Genomic DNA, 21,108 nt, shown 5'->3' with positions numbered 1-21,108 from the left:
ACATCTTTTTAAAAGCACTGAGCATCCAGTACCTTTTTTGGAGCCAACAGGACTAAAACACAACAAGATGATACATCAGCATTGATTGCAGAGCTTAAAAACAACAAAAGAACTTAAATTTTGACAGAACCGTATAAGTATGCTGTTATTGAGGTACTGATGAGTTTATGCATAACATACTCAGAGTTGTGCATACACTGTAATTAGTTTGAACACATCAGTTTATGTTGCACATACGTTTCATTTTCAGTAGGCTTGTTGCAGAACCTTATCGTGTCTGAATGAGCAACAGTGGTTGTTCAAAGTTGTTGTTTTCTTACCTGCTGCAAGTACTGAGACCACAACAAAACTCCAGCAACACCAGGCTCAGCACTGCCTAAAAGCACCCACTGAAGGGTAATTACAGTGGATTTATGCCTCTAAATTCAAGTCTGATTGACTGATTGCTTAACTGAGAGCAAGACTGGTAAACTGAGTCCCTTCCAAATAAGAGCAGGCCACAAATGCTGGCATCCCATGCCACAGCTCTAGCCACTAGGCTGCAAGCCCACACAGATCACAGCAATACTCATTCCATCCCCCTTTCTCCTCCTACAAAACCCCCACCCAATGACTTCTCTCTCATAACCAAAGCAAGATATTTCGGAGCACGCTTTCTTCATGGGAAGTTTTCTAACCAGCTTTGTTAATAAAACTGTTGGAGATTCCCAGTGTGCTTTCCCTGTTGTTTCAGATGGGCAGCTGGCATTGGCTGTGGCATGGTGGTCAGCATCAGGTCAACAGCAAATCAGGCCAAGATCATAGGTAATTATCTTTTCTTCACTGGCAGCACTTGCCATTGAACCCTTGCCACTCATTTACTAAGTCAGCAGCTGGTTTGGTTCAGCACTGTCTTGCTGTGTTCCACTCATAGCTGGGAAACCACATCATGCACAGCTCCAGTCATATCCAAACTTAGAATATGAAGGCATGGGACTGGGGCAAAAAAGAGGCTTTCACATCCTGAGACCCCAATACAGCACGTAAGAGCCTGAAAGCACATAACAAAAGCATGAACACCACCCAGAACTAGGAGGTCCGGCTTACCACATATACATTGGTCTAGTCAAAAAGAATGGGGAGGGGGGCAGCAAGGGAGTGTCTCGATGACTGTTATTTACCAGAGACACCTTTGAGGCATCATTAGATGCTGGTTGTTTAGAGTGGTTGATGTCAACACAGCCCCTCACCTGGAAAACATCTTTGTCCGATCTCTCCTGGGCAGCAAAGGCATCAGCATGCCATTGCAGTCTGGCTAACCACAGATAGGAAAAAACAGAGATCAAAGCACTAACAATGCTGAAGCCCTGATTCTGAAGAGGTTCAGTGAAACGAGTCTCTGATCTAACCTATTCTAGGATTTCAGGTTATTTTGACTAATTTCTAACTGACACTTCTGGGACAACCCCAGGCTAAATTACTGTGAAAGAAGGGAGACAGATGGAGGGAAGAACAATGGAAGCAGACAGCCTGTTATAACTTCAGTCCTACTCTTTCTAGCACTCCTGACATCAATAAGCCCTGTCCACCAGAAGGGCACCGTGGTGGAAAGCAGGCTCACAGAAATATTTCATTGCATTTACACAATGATTTCCTGAGATGAGAGGGAGCGGGGGTGCTGCCTTCTTTATTTTAGCACTGTCAACTGTTAGTACAGAGAGTCTCTCTGGTGTGTTATGTTCTCGTGAGCTGGCAGACCTGTTGGGAATATAATGAGGTCTGTGCATGCACCTCCTGGTGTGATGTTTAAAAACTCCATTTCTAACAACTTATTCCTCAGATGCTCTCCTGATTTTCTTGAGGCGTAAGGACCAGTTGACTATGCAAATGAAAGAAGAGAGTGTAGGAAATGAGTTAGACACAAAGGGAGTTGCTGGCAAATGCCATTGCTTCCTCAGGGCATAATGGTAAGAGACAGCTGCTACTGCCAGCCCAGAAGCAGTAGCTGAGGGGGTTAGCACAGCTCTGGTGAAAATCTTTAGTCTGATGAATAACTAGGCAGAGGCTGCCTATGCTTATGAGGCAGGACCCCCAAACCATGACCTTTGATTCCTGCTCTGCTGTTCCCCATTATCAACCAGTGTAAATACTCACAGGAGTTATAAGGGGCAATTTCTGTAGCAATTCATGAGTTTATTGTCTGAAAGTGCTTTGTAACAAACAGGAGGGACAAGGCAGGAAACTGACTGCAAGTACACAAGAACCATTGTCCTTGGCAACTTCTAAAGGTGTAATTGTAAGAATAAGGTGACCATTTGCAGCAAGACATTAATTTTCTGCATCAAATATTTTGAAATACGAACCACCTCTGTGAATGTAAAGGAAATCATTACACAAATATTTAATCACTGTACACAATGCCATGGTTTTGGTTTTTATTTTCATTATGGAACGATTCCCTCAAGTAATTATCACAGCAATCGTAACTCTGATACATGTATTATGTCATTCTGCCTAATAAATGGTAGTAGAGTACTGCTACTGATGTGAATACATAAATATTTTAGGACTTTGTGCTTCTTAAACTGTTGGAAAATACTTATGGTAACCATTAAATACTGATACTTTTCTTTCGCCTCCAAAAGAATCTGTCACTTGGAGAACTGGCACGATGCTCAGAGTACCACTTTATGGAAAAAAATCACACAAATGTTTATTAGTAGTATTAAAGGAAATGCTTGGTGTTTTTCAGCTCCGAGCAGAATAGCTGTCTGGAGTGCCACATGTTATGATCACCACAAAAAAGACAGAATAAAAATCCTTCCACAGGGGAGCACCTTCATTTCAAACAAGGGAGAAAGCAAACCTCTCCATATTAAATGATTTAAAAGCGTATCATTAAAAACAAATATAAATGGACACTTTTTGCACTTCCCCTGGGAGGACAGGGGCACCTGATACTTTCCAAAACGCCCAAAGAGAGTAAGTGGTAAGCAAAAAGCACATTTGCCCATTCTTTTGCTCTTCCCAGGAATTGTGATAAATCTCAGCTGATATTAGGCATGCTCACCAACAGTAGGCTAGGTCCCTATGGCAAGATTTTGCCCTCATTTATACAAGCAAAACCCTTTAAACACATTGGATTTACTCAGGTATTAAAACAGACAAGCATGAAAACTTTGCATTAACCTCAGCCAAAGATCAACATATTCCACACTTCTACCCAACAGCAAATAGACACATCTTGCTCTTCTAGCACTCCCCCTTCCTTTTTTCTTTTCCCCTCTCTCCTTTCCCTCAAAGCATTAATAGCTGTGAGTGGGCACCATTACTGCTGCTGCATGTACAAAAAAAACCAAGATTAAATGTTTGCCTCAAGAAGTCAAAGTAAGCAAAAGCCTGGTGTCCTACCTCCTGCACTGGGCTCAGCCCAGATTCCTTTAATCAGATTTCAGACATATGACTGAGCTACCTTGGCTAAAAGGCTGCCATGCATCAGCTGAGCCCCAGTGAAAACAGTTTAAATTAGCGCGTGCTACCCTACATTTGCAACAGCTCAGCTGCTGCACAGAAACTCATTAAGCTATGGTAACTTGCTCAAGTGTCTGAGACCTCAATCTGATGCTTTACCCAGTGGCCCACATAACTGCCCAAATCACACTCTCTGCCTCCATGCCAATAAACATCCAGAGCCCATCTTTCACAAAGTAAGGACATGCCCAATAAAATAAGCTCAGTACAATTTTCCAGGGAGATGCTTTAGAAGATTTGTTCAGATAAGAAGAGAACCCTCAAGGACACTTTTATTTCTTTTGTCCCTGTCCTAGATCTGGGCAAAGATCTCTGCAATAGAAATAAACTCCAGGAACAGTACTAGGATTCCTGTCTTGTCTTTATCTTCTGTTTCATATGCAGAATTTTTCTTCTTCAGTGCACCAACAAAGATTACACTGTTCATTCCTCTTACCTTAACTGTTGTAGTTTCTTCTTACGATCTCCTCAAGACTTGCTCCTCCAGAACACTTCAAGAAACTGCTTTTTCCTAGGGAGAAAAGAAAATAATATTAAAAGCAAGCAAACAAACAAAAATCAACCATCTAACCCTATTTTCATTAAACTCTGACTCCTCCTTCATTTAAAAATCCACTTCCAAACTGTCTCTCCTTTCTCCCTAAACCATCTGTTCATCTATTGTCTATCAGAAGTGTAGTGCAGGAAACTTTACTTCAGCTGGTGCTGTGTGAAATGCACATCCTGATCCTTCAGCCATATCCCTTCTTTTGGAAAGCGAGCACCTATTAATTTTTGTTTCCTCCCCTGATATCTCTTTTGGGGTATTGTAAATGTATCATTTCACCCTATTAAACATTTTAGTATCTAGATCACATTAAAATATTATGCAAAATGAAGTTATACTTTTCTGTCTTGCATGGATTTCTTGCTGGTTTGCAACCTGTAATATCTACCAAGAGAAATATCTATGAAGACAATGAAATGATATCAAATGCAGAGCAGAAGTGAATATCCACGTGTTCCTGACCCACTGTAGCCCAGATTCTCAAGTTTTCTTAAGTCACTAGTTCAAACTCTGGGGCACATTTTACCTCACTATAATGTCTACAGGTAAACAAAAATGGATTGAGACAAGAAACTTTGTCATGTATAAAATTACCACAGTAAGATTTGCAATTTTGCATGAAAGAACAAGCCAATTCACAAACTCACAAAGTCATATTTTGTAGTGGGTGAATGCAGGGAGACTGGTTACCCCCTGATACCACAAACTTACCAAAGCAGCTCAAGGAAAAGCATGCCAGTCTTCCATCATCTAGCAATGACATTGTCACAGCAATTTCAACAGGCAAATGTGTTTTCAGCTTTGTGCTGTAGCACAAAAGCATTGATTAGCTGTGAGTTACCCTGAACAAACTATTATGCTTTCCCTAGACTTGTAACTCCTGAGCTCACGAGCAGTCAACACCAGGCTTAGCTTTAGGAACGCATCCCGGGACCGACGGCTGGGCTGTACTACCAAAAGGTCTGCTAAAAAATGCAACTTCCTGGCTGAGGGAAGAAGTAGAAGAAGGAGGATTGTTGTAGTTGTTTTCACCTGGTTGGGCTGAGACCTTGCTGTTTGCTCAGCCCAGCCCCACCAGCTGTGAAATAATAGGACCCTAAAGGAGCCATTGCCATTACTTTTCTTCACTTGTTCTCTCAGCTGTCTAAGGGAATGCCTATTATTACTTCTGTCATGGATTTAAGGGTTAGCTTGTCTATCAGGCCATTGTGCAATCTCTTTGCTCTCCTACAGGAGAGCCAGAAGGCAGCTGTCAACAGTCTCAAAACTAGGCAGCAATGGTCAGGAAGGGCTGGCCTCAGGCTTGCTTGATATAGACTCCAAATGGCCTTCCCTGGTGGCAATTTGTTCAGATCATTGGCAGGTTTTAAAGCTGTGTATTCACAGCAAAACCTCTGGGAAAAGACAATGAAAATTTTGTTCTTTGGCATCTCCATGAGGGAATCTGTGCTTTAGCTCAAACAGTAGCAGCTAAAGTGATGGAGGAAATGAGATGTGAATCCCTTCCAGTGAGGGGGGAAAGGGTATCTGTCCCCCAGTGCTTATGTCTAAATTCAGTGCTGGGAGTAGAAAAGCAAACAAATGAAAATGAACATGTTTTATAATATTAAAAAAAAAAAAAGGCAAATAGGGAATGTTCCCTGAAACTAAGAAGAACAGAATACATCCATAGACTGAAAAATGCTGTAGACAAAACCAAATGCATCCTATCGCATTTTCCCAGAGCTAGGAAGAAAGTAACTAGTTCATAAATTCCATCAGGAGCTTGGGGATTTTTGATGTAATGAGTTTTACAGTTTCAGAGGAGACTGCTTTGCTAATAATTATGTAACAGTAATTAAATCTGAAAAAGGCTGTACTCTAACTATGTTGATTTATTGCAGCTCCAACAAAGTACTCCTAGAGTGTGCTTTGGAGCGTGCACCTCCTCCCTCCAGTTTTCTTTAAATTCTCACAGAGCACTGGGTCACAGATGGTCTGAGATGCGATATTTTCCCTATTAAATTCCTAATAATCTTTTTCCGAGGCTGAGTCATGGAAGCCTGGGGATTTCTCATTTTAATTAGAAGGTTTAAGGAGCTAACTCTGTTTGAAATTTCCTCCTAGGAGATATGGGTGCAGGTGATCCCATTCAGAAGAATGACACAATATCAAGGCCAACATCTCATTTCCATATTAGATTACAGCTAGTTTGGCATAACTCCTGATCTGGATGCTGATGATGTGCCGCTTGAGCAGGAGGCACGAACTTTTACCATTTGAAAACAGGATTATTTTAGGATTATGTCTGAAGACATTTCAGGCTCTAGTTGAATGTTTCCTACCCTATCATAACGCTCTATCACCCTGTGTAGAAACCATTTAGAAATGTGAATTATTTATTAGTTTGATTGAAGCAATAAGTCTATATCATTTGGAAAGCAGTGTTGTTAAGAATGCTCATACAAAGAGATTTAGCATATTGTCCAAAGGGCTGATCCTCACTGTATTTAAGATATTAGTGTTTCAGATGGATTTTGTCTGCAAATAATCTCGGCTACATAAACAGAGCATTCACCCAGAAAAATATTGTATGTAAAGCTTTAGCATTTGCAGTACATGAAGAGCAACATCCCACCCCTGCCATCCAGAGGAGGTTATTCTTAGGCGCTCATAGCTGAGTTTGCTCATTTGTAAGAATGCCTGTTGTTTAAGAGTTAGTCTGGTGTACTATTCACATGTCCCTTGATAGTCTATTGCGAAAAAAAACCTTGCTTCTTAGAAGACAGCTGTTTCGTCAGCCTACACTGTACAGCCAATTCGTGTGCTTTAGGAAAATAATGAGCATCTCTTATTCTTCCAGCGTGGCGTGCAGTTGTCAAGAAGTCAGATGAGACATTATTTGCCTTTTATAACACCAGGTAGCTTCTCAGTTTTCAAAAGACAGAAGTGACTGTATTTGGGGAAAATAAAAAAATTCAGCAACTCTAAGCTGCACCACTCAAACATGCTAAAAATAAGATTTTATTGGAAGTAGTACTGCAGCATATAGACTTGGCTGTGAACAGGAGAAATAACCTTTTCCACACTAAATCCTGCCAGTTGTGCCATCTCCATGAAGGGGTTTTGATGAGCCTGAACTTTTAATTTTGTTCTGCATTTTGAAAATACTCTGTGTGTAATTGTTCAAAAGCTAAAGTTGCCATAAATTGTTTAAAAGGTTTACTTTCTCTCTGTAATCCATCCATTTGCATATGCCACGTTTATGCCCTTTGTTACTGAAATGCCCTGCAGACTTGGGATTTCATTTAGTGGCAGATATTTCTCTTACGCATCACAGAAATAAAAAAAATCAAAGACACAGAATGATGCTTTAGACTGTTTTCCAAAGATCAATCCATCCTTACTGTCATATCACCATCTTCAATTGCCCCACAAATAGGGTTACTCCCAGTAAAGTGATATGACACCTGAGAAAGAGGAAGAAGCTATACTAGTAATGAGCAAGAAAAGTCAACCCTTGCATGGGATAGAGTGAGAAGGAAGAATTTGGCCCAGCCCTAGATTGTATGTCATATTTTGTATATGAAACATCACTTCTGAATGGCCATGAGCCCAGCTGATGCTGTGAGCACTGGCTGGATTTGGCCACTTGCTTCACAATGCCTTTTGTGAAACCCAGGAAGGGTATGGCAGTAGCTGCCTTACCAAGGCACTCACCTGGCATCAGGTTGGCCTCTGTGTTGGATGCTCACAGTGCCATTTCTTCTAATAAGAAGGAAAGTATATCCAGTGCAATAACTGTGTGGAAAATCCAGTTGTGTTAATTTCCCCAAAGCTGATGTAGGATAAAGCCAGTACTGCTTTTCAGGCCCCATTCACATAATGGTCAAGATGCAAAATGAACTCCTCAGTGGAGGGTCAGCAGAATGCATGAGCTACAACAGCTTTTTCCAAAGCAATTGGACTTCCAGCTCTGTTCTCCCCCTCAAAGGCCAAATATGAGAACACAAGGAAAGGTAGAATGAAAATACCCTGTAAAGCAAAGAGTTAAAGTGGCAGATGAAATCAGGTTCTGTAATGAGTTAAAGGGAAAATGTCTCCGAGTTCTGATTAATGACCAGGGACACCTAGAGCTGCTTTGCCTGTCTCAGCAGTACATGACTGGTGCAGCAGGGTAATGTCTAATAACTAATCTTTGACACTAGAATTAAGTCATTTTGCAAGAAAGCAGGTCATTAGAAGCTAAATTGAATTATAAGTAATACTATCTCTATGGAGGATTGTAAATTAATTGGTTTTTAACAATAACATTTCTGTATTTTATTAAAGCAGTGTAAGAATTCAGAGAAGAAAAGAATGTAGCAGATAAACAGGGCAGGTGTTGATGATGCAAATGAAATAGATGACAGATGGTTAGTAGCACGATCACTCACTGTGTGTGTATAATGGATAGAGGTAATCAAATTCCTTTGTGAATTGGTGACTTTCTTTACATCAAGAAGTTTAACTGTGCTGTGCTTATACAGCTTCTCCTTAAAAATTAACTCCACTCCTTGTCATTATCTGGAGGTGCAGGACACTTGTATTTGCATATTGTCACAAACAAAAGCCAGGCATGCAAATAAAACCCCACCTGGGCAACCAGCTACATTCATAAAGTGGTTGTGGGACTTTGAAGAAGCCTCAGCCATTAAAGAGCACACCATCCCCTAATGCAGACCATGGCACCCCTGGTGTAAAGGCTTTTCTTTCAGCCCTGTGGGTGGTCCACTGGGCTGAACAGGACTCCACAACATGGGTGCTGCCCCCCAAAGCCCCAGATCATGGTTCTGTCTCAGAGAGAAGAGATAAATCAACGCTGCAGCAGAATAACACAACTGTTGCTTGCTGATGGGTGCTAAGCTCATCTCAGTCCACAACCAGTATGCTGATTTTTGAGGGAGATATATTTCATGGCAAAACATCACTATGCCTGATGATTTGACATAGACTGCAAGAGAAAATCACCAGGCTCTAGGTGCAGAGACATCACATTATTATGTACCCACCACACACGCGTGCAAACACACAAAGGGAAAAAGCAGAGAATGCTTGAGCCAGCACTTACTTTACAGAAAGCTGTCCTTGTTCAGAGCCAGAAAAATGAGCAAAAATAATTGATCAAGGGCTGCAGACACCATATCAGGAGCCAGCCTATTAGGAGAGCAGTTTCCAGGATGAGTGCAGAATGGGCTGTTGGTGGGGTAGATGGGAAATAGTGTCTACATGTAGTACTTTCTTAGCACTCTGCATTTCATCAAAACAAAGCCATGCCTTTTCCATGGAGGTACTCTTCACACAGCATTGTTTGGAGAACCCCTGTAAGGTAATTTTAGGATCACTGGTGAGGCCAGGTTGATATTGCCTCAGTCCTTGCTTTTAGGTTTCTGGTCATAGCATTGCGACACCAAGGCAGTCTCTAGCTCTATAGCGGAGTGGTGTTTTCAAGGTGGCATAAAAGGGCAATGGTCTTGCTTTTGTGGTGTAGCAATGTATTGCTGTAAGGATCTGTTCTGCTGGAACACCCACATTGCACACCGCTTCCTAACCCTCAAGGAGCAGCAGGCATGCTTACAGGATGAAAGAAGGGTGGCAGGACCCTCTTCAGCATCTACCATGGCCACTCCACTAAACAGCCAAAGCCTCTTCTAAACTCAAAAACTGCTCATCAGAAAGCTGTATTTGCTCTACGGTTAGAATAGTTTCAGGGCCATGATGTCAACTGTTTGTACCCTTCTCTGTCACCAGAAACTTGAGCCTGGATAGATGCAGACCACCTACTGTGCTTATGGAGAGCTTTGCAATATGATGATTTTTGTCCAAGTGCTTAAATACTTTGGTGATACGTGTCCTGCTGCACACACAGAGCTGTGTACAGCATTCGAAATCTAGACAATATTTTGATGAGTTGCTTAAAGTATACAATACCTATGACATTTTACTGAGGCATGTAACTTTCTTATATTTCAAATATTTGCTCTTGAAAGCCTGGGTGTGTGGAGTGAAAGATTAAATTAGCACTAAGTGCCACAGAAAGGATTTTCTTCTGTTATTTTACCCCTTTCTATCAGAAACGTTCTTATTCAGTTTCTGTTACCAGCAGTAGCTCACGTGAAGTCAAGGCAAATAACCCATGCAACTGCATTTGTTTATAAGTCAGAAAGGAAAAGTGAGATAGCCACCTTTCAATAGAAACAAATACTCTTTCTTAAGCTGTTAAAAAAGCTATTGCAGCATCAAGAAAGAAAAAGTAAACATGTTGCACAGTAAATACTGCTCTTGAAGCTAAATGTCAAGAATTCTTGAAAGCTTTTCTAGTGAAAGTACAGATATACACAGATGCTAAAGAAAGTTCGCTATATTTTATATTAGGGAATCAAAATACTCCTCTACGTTAGACAAAAAAGCACATTATTAAATATCTTCTCTAATATATCAGGAACACAATTCTTGACACTGCTTTGGAGCAGAATATTTATTTTCCCCAAAAAACCTACATCTAGACACTATTAAAATGAAATTGTAGCAGGTCACTATATCATTTGAACAGGGGAGATGCATGCACAGTCCAAAGATTACCATATGAAACAAAAGACTGCAACTATGTTCAGGACCCCTTGATGTTTCAGTTTATTCATGCTGTATTTCTGGTTTATGATTCCTTAATATTATACAACCATTATTTTGGTTTATGCATGTCTATACTTATGACTGACACCTGCAAACAATTTAACAAAGTTATTAGGGAATTTTATTATTTTTCCTATGGGAAAACTGCATATTTCACAAAGGAAAGAATATGTGATGCTATTTATTTTGGGGAAAGCAAAACACAGACCCTTCATGTTGCTAAAGAAACTATGCATAAATCCTTAAATACCATAAGTATTTTTAACAAAAGGAATAATTGTGACTGAATTAAAAAATAGGCATTTAGAAAAAATTTTATCACTGTTTTTAATTTTATCTGCTTAGTCATCAGATCTTTGTTGTTGCTATTGTTGCTTCTGCTCCTTGCCTGCCCTGCAGAGACAAAATAACAGAGAATGAATTTGGCTATTTCTTTTTTAGGAGGCAGCATTAACAACTAATTTCAAACCACATGGGTTATGTGTTAACCCTAATGTTGTGGTAAGTCTAATCCTGAATAAAAGGCTGTGGCAGGGGAAAATAAGGCATTTTCACTGCTGGTGTTGGTTAATAACAAGAGAAGGTGGTAGTCGTACTCTCAGGTGGTGGGCTGGGCTTACAAGAGTATTTCTTATGATAAATATATATTTTTGTATAATGTACACAGTACAGAAGCTAGCATGGAATAAAACTGCATGAGGGAAATATGCATGCACTATTTTTATGATAAAGATTGAGTTGTTGAATACTTTAAAATGAATGAGGCTAGATTCCATACTGATGTATTTAACTGTCTTGTGCATGACCTGTTGCTCACAGGCAAACATGAAGGAAAGTACCAAAACAGACAAATACTGTGTGTGACAAGGTTTTTCTACATGGCTGTTAAAAAACAAACAAATGTGGTAAAATCAGATCCCTTTGTCAAGACTGGATCCAGGTCTACACTCTAAGCTAGGGTCCTAGCTCATCAGAAGCCAAGCCAATAAAGCATTTGATTATTGCGTATGGGAGGAAAAATATCCTGTATAGTTAGACTAAATTAAGATAGACTTCATTGAGTAACCCCTATCTACCCCTGTGCATGTTGTGATAAGTGGGTCTTTGGAAGATTAGCAGAAATGACAGATTAAATTTACCTTTTTGGAATGAAAATCTCTTCTGGATAGCTGAAATCCAGGGGAAAGCTGACAAGGAGAAACACCCTTACAGCATTTTTATTTCTTAACTGTTCAATATTCTTGCTACCAAAGAGGATCTAGAGAAATAGCATGATCATCAGTTGCTAATTCATCAAAAATCTTACTCTGTGGGGAGGTGGGAAAAGGAGAAAACACAGAAGAAATAATCACAAAGATACCTTTAATTTCGCTGATTCAAGCAAACAAAAATATCAAAGGAATCCTTTGTTGCTTTTGTAAATTATGTAGGTCTTTTCCTTTAGCCATTTTGGAAGACCCAAGAGCTCTCTGGGGTTGAAATAATGGTCTACATTCTGAGAGTTGTATGCATCCCTGTTCCAGTAACAAACCAGAGAGTATCTTGCACTTACATCATGTAGCAGTCACAAGGATGGGTCACTCTCACTTCTCTCATGTGTTCTCTTCAATGACAACTCAGCATCTGTGAGGTGAAAAAGCACTGAATTATCACTTTTCCACCTTGAACCCTGCCATGCCCATGGCACTGGCCCTTGTCTTATGTAGAATTCACTTTTTAAAGCTGTCACTGAGGAATGGCTTTTCACTTTGGACTTTTTCTCCTACTCAGAAAGCACATAATTTGTTACATTAGCCTATTTTTGTGTCTGTTACATTATGTATGTTAGATAATGAACTTTCCATGTTTGCCTTTAACTGGGATTTTGGAATAAGAATCCAATATTGAACAGCTATCTTGTAAGGATCAAACTTCACCTTTTCTCCTAGAGTCAAAAGACTTTATGGCTGCCTTAGGACTGCCGTGGGAATTCAGACAGAAAGTGGCATTCACTGCAGTCAGCGGAGCTTCTTAGGATTTCACTGGGCAAGGACAGAAAGAAATGGCTGCCACAGCTTTAAAGGAAAGCAAATCATCAAGGGAAGTGTTATAGTGAGAGTCTTTCCTTCCCAAGGAGAAGAAGAAACCTCTCCCTAGACATGTGAGAGGCTTTAATGAGAAAACAAAAGTCAAAAGATGTGGAAAAATGGGCACAAAAGATTTGTCATAAGCTAGACCTAACCCATTTTCAGAGAAAATTGGCAGTAAAAGTAGCCAGCTGAAAAAATTGTGTCTGCCTCTCAGTAACCATGTGGCACTAAAGGTGAAGTTAGTGCTGCACAAGCCATAGAAAAGCTCGTTTGTTCCTGAGAAAATCTGTAACCTAAAATTAGCAGCAGACAGCACAATCTAGTGATATGGCATGCATATGTGATCCATGATGTCCATAATGCAGTCACTCAAATTTCTGATGGAAGGATTTCGAGTTGCTTTCACAAGAGCTTGACTGTTGCGGAGGAGGCAGCTGAAAGGAGAGCCGGCATAACTATTGCCACAGGGAACTGCACCAAAGATGGGATGGAGAAGGTGCTGTGGGAAAGACTCAGACAGCAGCTGAGCAAAAGACACATGATAAGCCCAAGTGGAAAAAAACCCAAACATCTGCACTAAAGCACAATCATAAGCACTTCAGCCTCTGCACTTGTTTGCAGTGAATAAGGGGAAGTTGAACGATACTTGTGTTGTACAGAAATGACTCAAAACCAAGCAGCTCTTTACAGGCCGTATCTGAGTGTCAGCGGGTCAGCACAGGGAAACATGAGCCTCTATAATTCAGACACTGGGTCTAGCCCTTTCATGGCAGAACCTCACAAGGGACAGCCTCCCCACAGCTATCTCCTTGTCAAACTTAGAAATAACACTGATTGATCAATACTGACACAGTGCACATTGCAGTTGCTTATAAGCAACCTGCTGACTCAAGCAGAAACGTTCAGTTGCAGTGGCACGTGGACCTCCACATCCACATGTGACTTTTGTGAGGCAGCAATGAGAAGTGCTCAACCTACCTCCCTTCCCAGGAGGAGGGTCCCAGGGTCTCTCGATAGAAACAACTTGGTGTCCTCACTGCTCCAGCACTCTGGCGATCTGCCACGTGTTCTTCCATAGGAGACCCACAATTGGTAGGAATGGAAGCTTCATGCGGCTGGAGTGCTACCTCGTACGCTATCCCCAGCATCTGCAGCTAGAATCTCCTGGTGTAGACACACACAACATTGCTTGTTGGAGAAATTACAACACCCAGGTGGTCAAATAATACCAAGCATCTGCTTTTCTGATCTTTATTCTTTCTGTATCTTTACATCTCCACTGAACCTGACATCAGTGTCTATCAGTGCAGATATTGTGCTCTGCGGCCACCAGTTGAACAAAATGTCAGCAGGTGACAATTCATGCTTCATTGGTGCTGCTCTATAATTTAACAGCAGTATATACAAATCTAGTCTGCCCCCACTGCCTTTTTTTAAGACAGGCAATATTATTCTGATACTGTTTTCCAGCAACCTCCTTGCTGGTGGTTAAGGGAGAGCACCAGTTGCTGGTAAAAATCTTTACCTGAAATGAAGAAATTGCTCCCGCTTGTGATAATTCATTTGAGGAAGTTACTATGCCAGACATAAAAAGTATAAGGAATAGATTCAATATGAAAGAATATCTACTGATGAGGTCATCTCTTTCCCAAAGTTAGAACAACCTGGGAAAGAGAGGACATCAGACTGGGAGAAATACCCAGTTTCCCCTTCTAACTTAGATAAGTGTATGACTATTATGTTCTATGCAGATGTACATCTATTTTGACTTCTTCATCTCCCCCCCCCATCACCAGTTTCAGCTTTTTTTTCTTAAATTATGCTCTGTTTCCAGCCTCATCAACTTCCAACATTTATTTTTTGTGCTGTCAGTACAAAGGGACTGTTACATCATTCATATTTTTCAATTTCTAAGTGACCTTCATTATATCACCTAAGAAAGAGTCACCTTCCCAGAACTTGAAGCAAAACACCATTTTGCATAGAGACATTTTTTGAAACTAGTAAAAGAACAGGAACACATTGTTATGCCCAGTATGTTTTAATAGTGTTCCTTGATTTTGCTGCGTCTCCTCCCAGTGCTGGCCAGCTACTACCCATGTGGCAACCAAGACCAGAGTTTTACAGAAAGCTATTTGAATAGTTTCTCTTGGCACTTTGCTTCATTTTCCAAATGCTGAATATGGCATACCCACAGCCACTGTAAGTCTCCCAGATCTGTGCTGTATTTACAGTTACAGCTGGAAGAAAAAGTCTTGTACCATCGCAGGGAGGTAGGGAGAAAAGAGGGAAAGAAAATGCCGAGCCAGGGATGTGATTTTTCAGAGTCAGTTTCAGTAAAAGCTGATCCCTCATAAATTACGACAAGATGAAATCTTTTGCACCTGGTTACCTCTGGGAGATCAGAATTTATTGACGACAACATCTCCAGTTTTCACATCCACCTACTAAGACTTAAACCTCTTCTTCTGCTTCGGCATGCTGGTAATCCACCTTGCCAGCCCCGACAAACTACAGACCTCCCATTCAGATCACAGGATTGCAAAGAGCAGTAACAAGAGCCTGAGACCAAACACTGATCAATTCGACAATAAGCATAAACTTCTTTTGTTAACTGCTTCAGCCACTCAAGCACTTGGTTTACAATTTATTACTCACTATACCTGGTTTTAAATACCATAATCAAGGTTGTTGGATCAGATGTCTAAGAAAGATGCTTAATTCCTCCACCACATGTGGTATGTATTTTAAATCTCCATATTTATCTTTATTTACATAACAGTTCATGTAAATCTGGAAAATACTAATAAATCCAGCCTTTTAAGAGTACTCTCCAGATACAGAAGACAGTGAGTTTTAAATTTAAAAAAAACCCATAAAGCTAGAAAAAACTTGTTCCTAAGGATTTAGAAAACCCCCAATGTCTTTGGAAATGCTGCTCTGTCTCTCTTTCAGCTTGTTACCAAAGAAGAGCAGATTTTGAATGATTAGCCCCAATGAGTGAATTGCCTGCTGGGGTTTATAACACTAAAACACGATTCATTTATAAATGAAATGTTTTTTCAGCTTGCTGTCTCAAAGCAATCCCCATGCTCTGCTGTCTTATGAAATATCAAGCTTTAACATGTTGCTGATGTTTTATACATACTGACAGTCTTGTTTACTAAATACACGTATCGTCAGTTGTGCTATCCCTAACCATGTTATAATCTCTATTTACACCAATCTAATTGGTACTGCCGCTAAGCATTATCAGTACTAATAACAGTAACTACAGCACGGAAAAATACGGCAAATATTTCCTCAGCTGAAGGTCACACTCTTCATTGACCTTCTCCTCCCTTTATGTCATTGAATTTAGGGAAGCATGAACAGAGAAGTGCAAGACAAGACCGAATCTGCAGCTGATTTTGTACTGTGCCACTTCATAAAGTCCTGCTCTGCTTCAATCACGGGCAGCTTCTTGCACAAAGGATTTCTGTGCAACTCCATTGCAGCAAAGATCTGCACTGGTTTGACCCAAAGCCCATTGCCGTCAGAGAAGGTTTCCCCCCCAGTCTGTACTAAGCCCTAATTGTCCATAGCATATTTATAATTATTAACCAGCAGCAGTATCAGCAAAAGCTGTTTGAGTAGAAAACCCTTAGAATTTAATAGGTAATAGGAGCCCTTTTAGTAAAAATAATCAGAGAAATAAGGTTCACCATTATACTTCATAGAATGTTTAAAAGAAACTACAGAAATGGTACCATTCTTTATGAAACATTAAGTGGTTCTGAAAGAATAGTTTCTAGGGGGGGTAGTTAATTTCTAAACAGTCCCACTGGGTTTCATCTCTTTGGAATTCCATGGGGAAAGAAGAGATGGAAATTGCATTTAAAAAACAAAAATCAGACAAGAGGGGAAAACATCTTGCCAGCACTGCACCCTCCCTAGGAAAAAAGTAAAAAGGATGATTTAAACAAAAATTAAGGACAACTCACATTTGAATATTATATCTTTGGGCAGAAAGCCAAATGCAGATGCATCTAGCCATGTTTTGGACAGAGGCCAAATTCTCTCAGTCCCAGTTGTTCAATTTTATAGCGAGTGAACAAAAGGGGGGGGTGATATAATATGGTCATTTGGTAACCAATGTTTGGGGGCTTGTTAAGGTGCAAGTGAGGGTGTTTATGTAAAAGGAGAGCATAAAATTAACACTGTGTTCTTCAAACCAAAGGATGGTCTGTGTCATGTAGCGCTGTATTTCGTGATTATTTCCAATAGCAGCAGGGCAGCTCGGCACAATGATTTACAAGCGAAGACATTGTGTCAATCCACTGGGTTTCACTTCACTACCATCTTGAGAAAAATCAAATCTGGACACAATATGAAGTGACAAACCCAAATATACCACAGCAATTGTGTTTCTATCTACAGGCAAACATCTATAACAATATTTTTATTCTTCTCTCACAGCACTGCTAAAACAAGTCAAATCTTTAGCAAATTCCAATGTCTAGAAATATTAATATGCTCATATTGGGGTTTTGCTCCAAACTATAATGCATTCACCAGGCCACCCCTGATGTGACAGGCAGGAAAGGGGACCCAACAGCTCCGGACTGGGATGCAGCAGAAGAGGTGATTACCAGCAATGCGAGGGACATGTGTCCTCCCTCTCCCCTCCAGCCACGCTAACATATTTCACAGTGTGGAGGATCACGGAGTGTGGAAGTGACAGCTGCAGAGGCAGTACCAGTCACCACGGACCCATGGGATATTAGGAGGTGCATTAAGGCTGATCCTGTCGGCATTGATTTCCTGGCTGTCCTCTCTGCAATGTGAAACTCTCCCTGGAAGGGTTTTGGGGCAGCAGAGGGGAAACTGTATGTTCTGGAGGGTACCCAAAGTGACTGGGACTAATCGAGGTGACAAAGGGCCTCTGTGTCACCAGCCCAGACCTCCATCGCTGTGACGGGCTGGGGTGGCTGCTTCTCCAAGGGTGGAAAAGAAACCCTCCCTCTCAATGCCTACTGGGAAACTAGTGAGAAGCTCAGTTAAGTGAGTAATAGTAATGATTAATAATCCTGGGGATTTGTAGCTGCAGGAAGTTAGAATAGCTGGCCGGAGGGAGAATGAAGAGTCTTTTTGATGTTTAGGATATTTGCAGTGGCCAACAAAGCCCTCTATAAGATGAAACACAGAGTCCTAACTACCACACTTGCTCTTGGGCCAACTGGAGAAGCAATGCAACAGCCAGAGAGTAAGGATCAGCATGAGTGAAAGCAAGACCACCCCATCACCCAGGCTGGCTCCAACTCCAAATTACCTTCCCACAGAGGAGGGGAAGGGCAGGACCATTGCCACGGCTGGCCCCAGTGGCTCAGCAGCACCTGTGATACACCCTTGTTCACAGGCAGACAGCAACAGGTCTTGGAGGACCTTTTTGAGTGTTCTCCAGGCTGTTCTTGGGCACACTTCTCTAAGCCTAAATTCAGCTCAAGTACAGGCGGCTGCCTCACAGTTGAAGTCAATGAAGTTGCACCCACCTACACCGGATCTGAATTGACTCTATGAATAGATATGTACAGGGTAGGATATTCAAATTCTGTGGTTGCCAAAACTAGACATCTGTGTCAAAGCATTTGACAAGTGCACTGATATATGTCAGCAAATTGCCTGAGGTACTTGCTAAAAAACTACACTAACTTTCTCATCCTGAAATACTTCATCTGCACAATGATTAGAAAATGGCTACAAAGGCAAAATGCTAATAACTCCTGCCTGAGAATTTAACTGTACGCTCGTATTCAATAAATAAGACTGCAACTTAAATTCTGTTATGTTTAACAGGAAAAAAATAAAGAATATACAAGGTTCACATACAGGACCATCAAAAGCAGCTCTGCATGCCAACTGGGGTCCAATGGTAAAGGAATACTTCTGCGACTTACCAACTCAGCCTGTAACCACCGCAGGGAAATCAAGACTACCACGATCATCAATTCCAGGGAGCAACCTCTGTGCAAAATAACACTGACGGGTCAAGTGCCCTGTCCTGTTCTCTGGCTTAATAAGAGAGTTGTGCACCAGATTGGTGCTTGAAGAATCCATATGCTGACATTCTGCCTTGCTTGCCTCAGCCCGGGCTGTGCTGCTCGCTGCTGGCATATCTGGACACCACATTCGAGGGAGAAAAAAAGCCAAATTAAAAAAGAAAAAAAATCCCATTCTGTCTCTTTTTATTATCAAGGGAGCTCAAAGCTTCTAAGGCGTGGAAAGGGTCATGAGCAAACTCTGTGGAAAGGAATACGACATATACATCAATAAATGCAAGCTGTTAGAGAACACCAACACAGCCCATCCAGGTTTCTGATCATTAGGGTTTGTATTATAAATACATGTTTTATTTTCCCTCTGACAACAAAAAGAAACCCCAAAACTTCACTTGGAATAGCTGCAGAACTGCAACTCTGGTTTTTTCTTCTGCATTCAATGGTTAAACAAAAAGAAAACAAACAAACAAAGTGAAAACCACACCCCCAAACCAAACAAAACCCAGCAGATATTTTGAACCAAGCCTGAATAATACAATAAAACAGTGAAAATAGAAATCAAACCATAATAATGGGGAACAATTAAGAATAGGAACATGTTTTATCAAACAACCGAAAAAAGGTTATTCTCCAAAACTGAGCACAAACAAAAGACAGTTTTCCTATGAATATGAACCCATCTAGAAAAATTTAGCTAGAAATTCTTTAACAACCTTGAGGGCAGAGCAAATTACCCTAGCGCACTGCAGTTGTAGCATGGCTGTATCCATTCTGAATAACAGGTAGTATCTCTTCACAGCTCTGACAGTATTTGACATCAGTTTATTTAGAGCTGCAGTGCATAGGATAGCTGTATTTCAGAATTTACTGTAGCTTAAGCTATGTTACTCTGGTAGCTGCAAGATTTAGTTCAGTAATTTTATGCAGTTGGCAAATAGGCAGAAAGAGTATAATTTAACATTTATGAACTGCCAATCTCCTCACATAAATACTGTAAGGAATGCTGCAATTATCAAATTATCTAAAGAAAGTAAATTGCACTATGGGATGCTGCTTATTTGTTAAAGTGATTTATAAACAAATATAAGCACATTTACTTAAAGAGTCTAATTCAATGACTCAACAAAAAGTTACTCTACCTGGCATAGGAGGTTTTGTAATTGTAATAAATTAGGAAATTTCACCGTGTTTAATGGACCTCAGACACACCCTTTCTCTTGAAAACAAACTATTGACGTCTTTGATGGAGAAACACCTAGGAGACCTCTCTAGAGTCAGAGGTAAAATGCATCATCAGCCACATACATATACACATATATATATATATATACACACAGACTGTGAACTGTTTGGCTGGCTCACATTTGGAGCTTCACACTTCAGGACAACCTGAATTCAACACCCTAGTATTTGTGATTTGGCTCATTAAAACAACTCTTATCAAATAGGTTACACTCACTACAAGGTAAAGAAAGCCTTTAGTTACCTTTCTTTCCCTTGCCTACAGGTAAGAGGAAATCCTCTTCCCCCATCCCATTGCCAGGGCTGCTCAGAAGCACTTAAGCAGGCATCAAATCTAAGACGCCAGAGCAGAGGTGCAGGCAAAGTTAGCTCTAGTTAACTCGCAAGAAAGGAAGTTTCTTTATATGAAAGGAATTGTGTGAGAAGAAACCACTTGTTCACTGAAATTTGACATTAATTATTTAAATATTGGATCAAGCCCACAGCTGAGAACAAATCAACAAGCAGAAAAGCTCAAAACTTCTTTGAGACATAGACACACAGAAACATATGTGCCAAAGAAACGTATATAAATGCTAAATGTATACCATAAAGTGGAATGTATTTAATGTAATAAAGAATGTATGCAAACATACGTAAATAATTTCATTTCCTATGCTATCAGAAATAATTTATCTGCATGGACAAGCTAAGAATTTCTGTGGAATGCACTTACACATTGTCATCTACTGTTATGTAAAATCTTTTCTTGGAGAACTATGTGAGGAGGTCCATATCTCATTTTGACAGGATAACAGGAAAAGGGCAGTAAGAATCTGACAACGTAGCAAAAAGTACTTCCATTCAATCTCTTGCATTATGCAGTATCAGAGCACCTTCCAGTAGAGCAGTAAACAACACGGGTAACGTGTCACACATTTGTTCTTTCCTCCTCTCCCAACGGGGACAATTGTGTGTGCTGTTTTCTGTCTGCTTTTTCTTGCACATACAGACTGTTGAGAAAAACTTATTCTGGAGAAGCTAGGGTGAAAGACTTTTGTTAGTGTCAAAG

At 40.5% G+C, this 21,108-nt stretch overlaps 1 long non-coding RNA gene across 4 annotated transcripts in view; it reads right to left on the bottom strand.

Moving 5' to 3' along the window:
- The window catches only part of LOC136007688 (uncharacterized), a 49,733-nt gene extending 44,724 nt beyond the window's left edge, over positions 1-5,009 (bottom strand). For all 4 annotated transcript variants that reach the window (XR_010609820.1, XR_010609817.1, XR_010609819.1 and 1 more), the window contains exons 1-2: positions 4,769-5,009; positions 3,947-4,021 (exon numbers count right to left, since the gene is read on the bottom strand). This is a non-coding gene — a long non-coding RNA (uncharacterized LOC136007688). The remainder of the gene's footprint in view (positions 1-3,946; positions 4,022-4,768) is intronic.
- Positions 5,010-21,108: the final 16,099 nt, after the last annotated feature.

Source organism: Lathamus discolor, chromosome 2 (assembly GCF_037157495.1).
Source record: "Lathamus discolor isolate bLatDis1 chromosome 2, bLatDis1.hap1, whole genome shotgun sequence".
NCBI lineage: Eukaryota > Metazoa > Chordata > Aves > Psittaciformes > Psittacidae > Lathamus > Lathamus discolor.
Note: the sequence above shows the minus strand (reverse complement) of the source record. Positions and strands in the feature narration are given on the sequence as shown.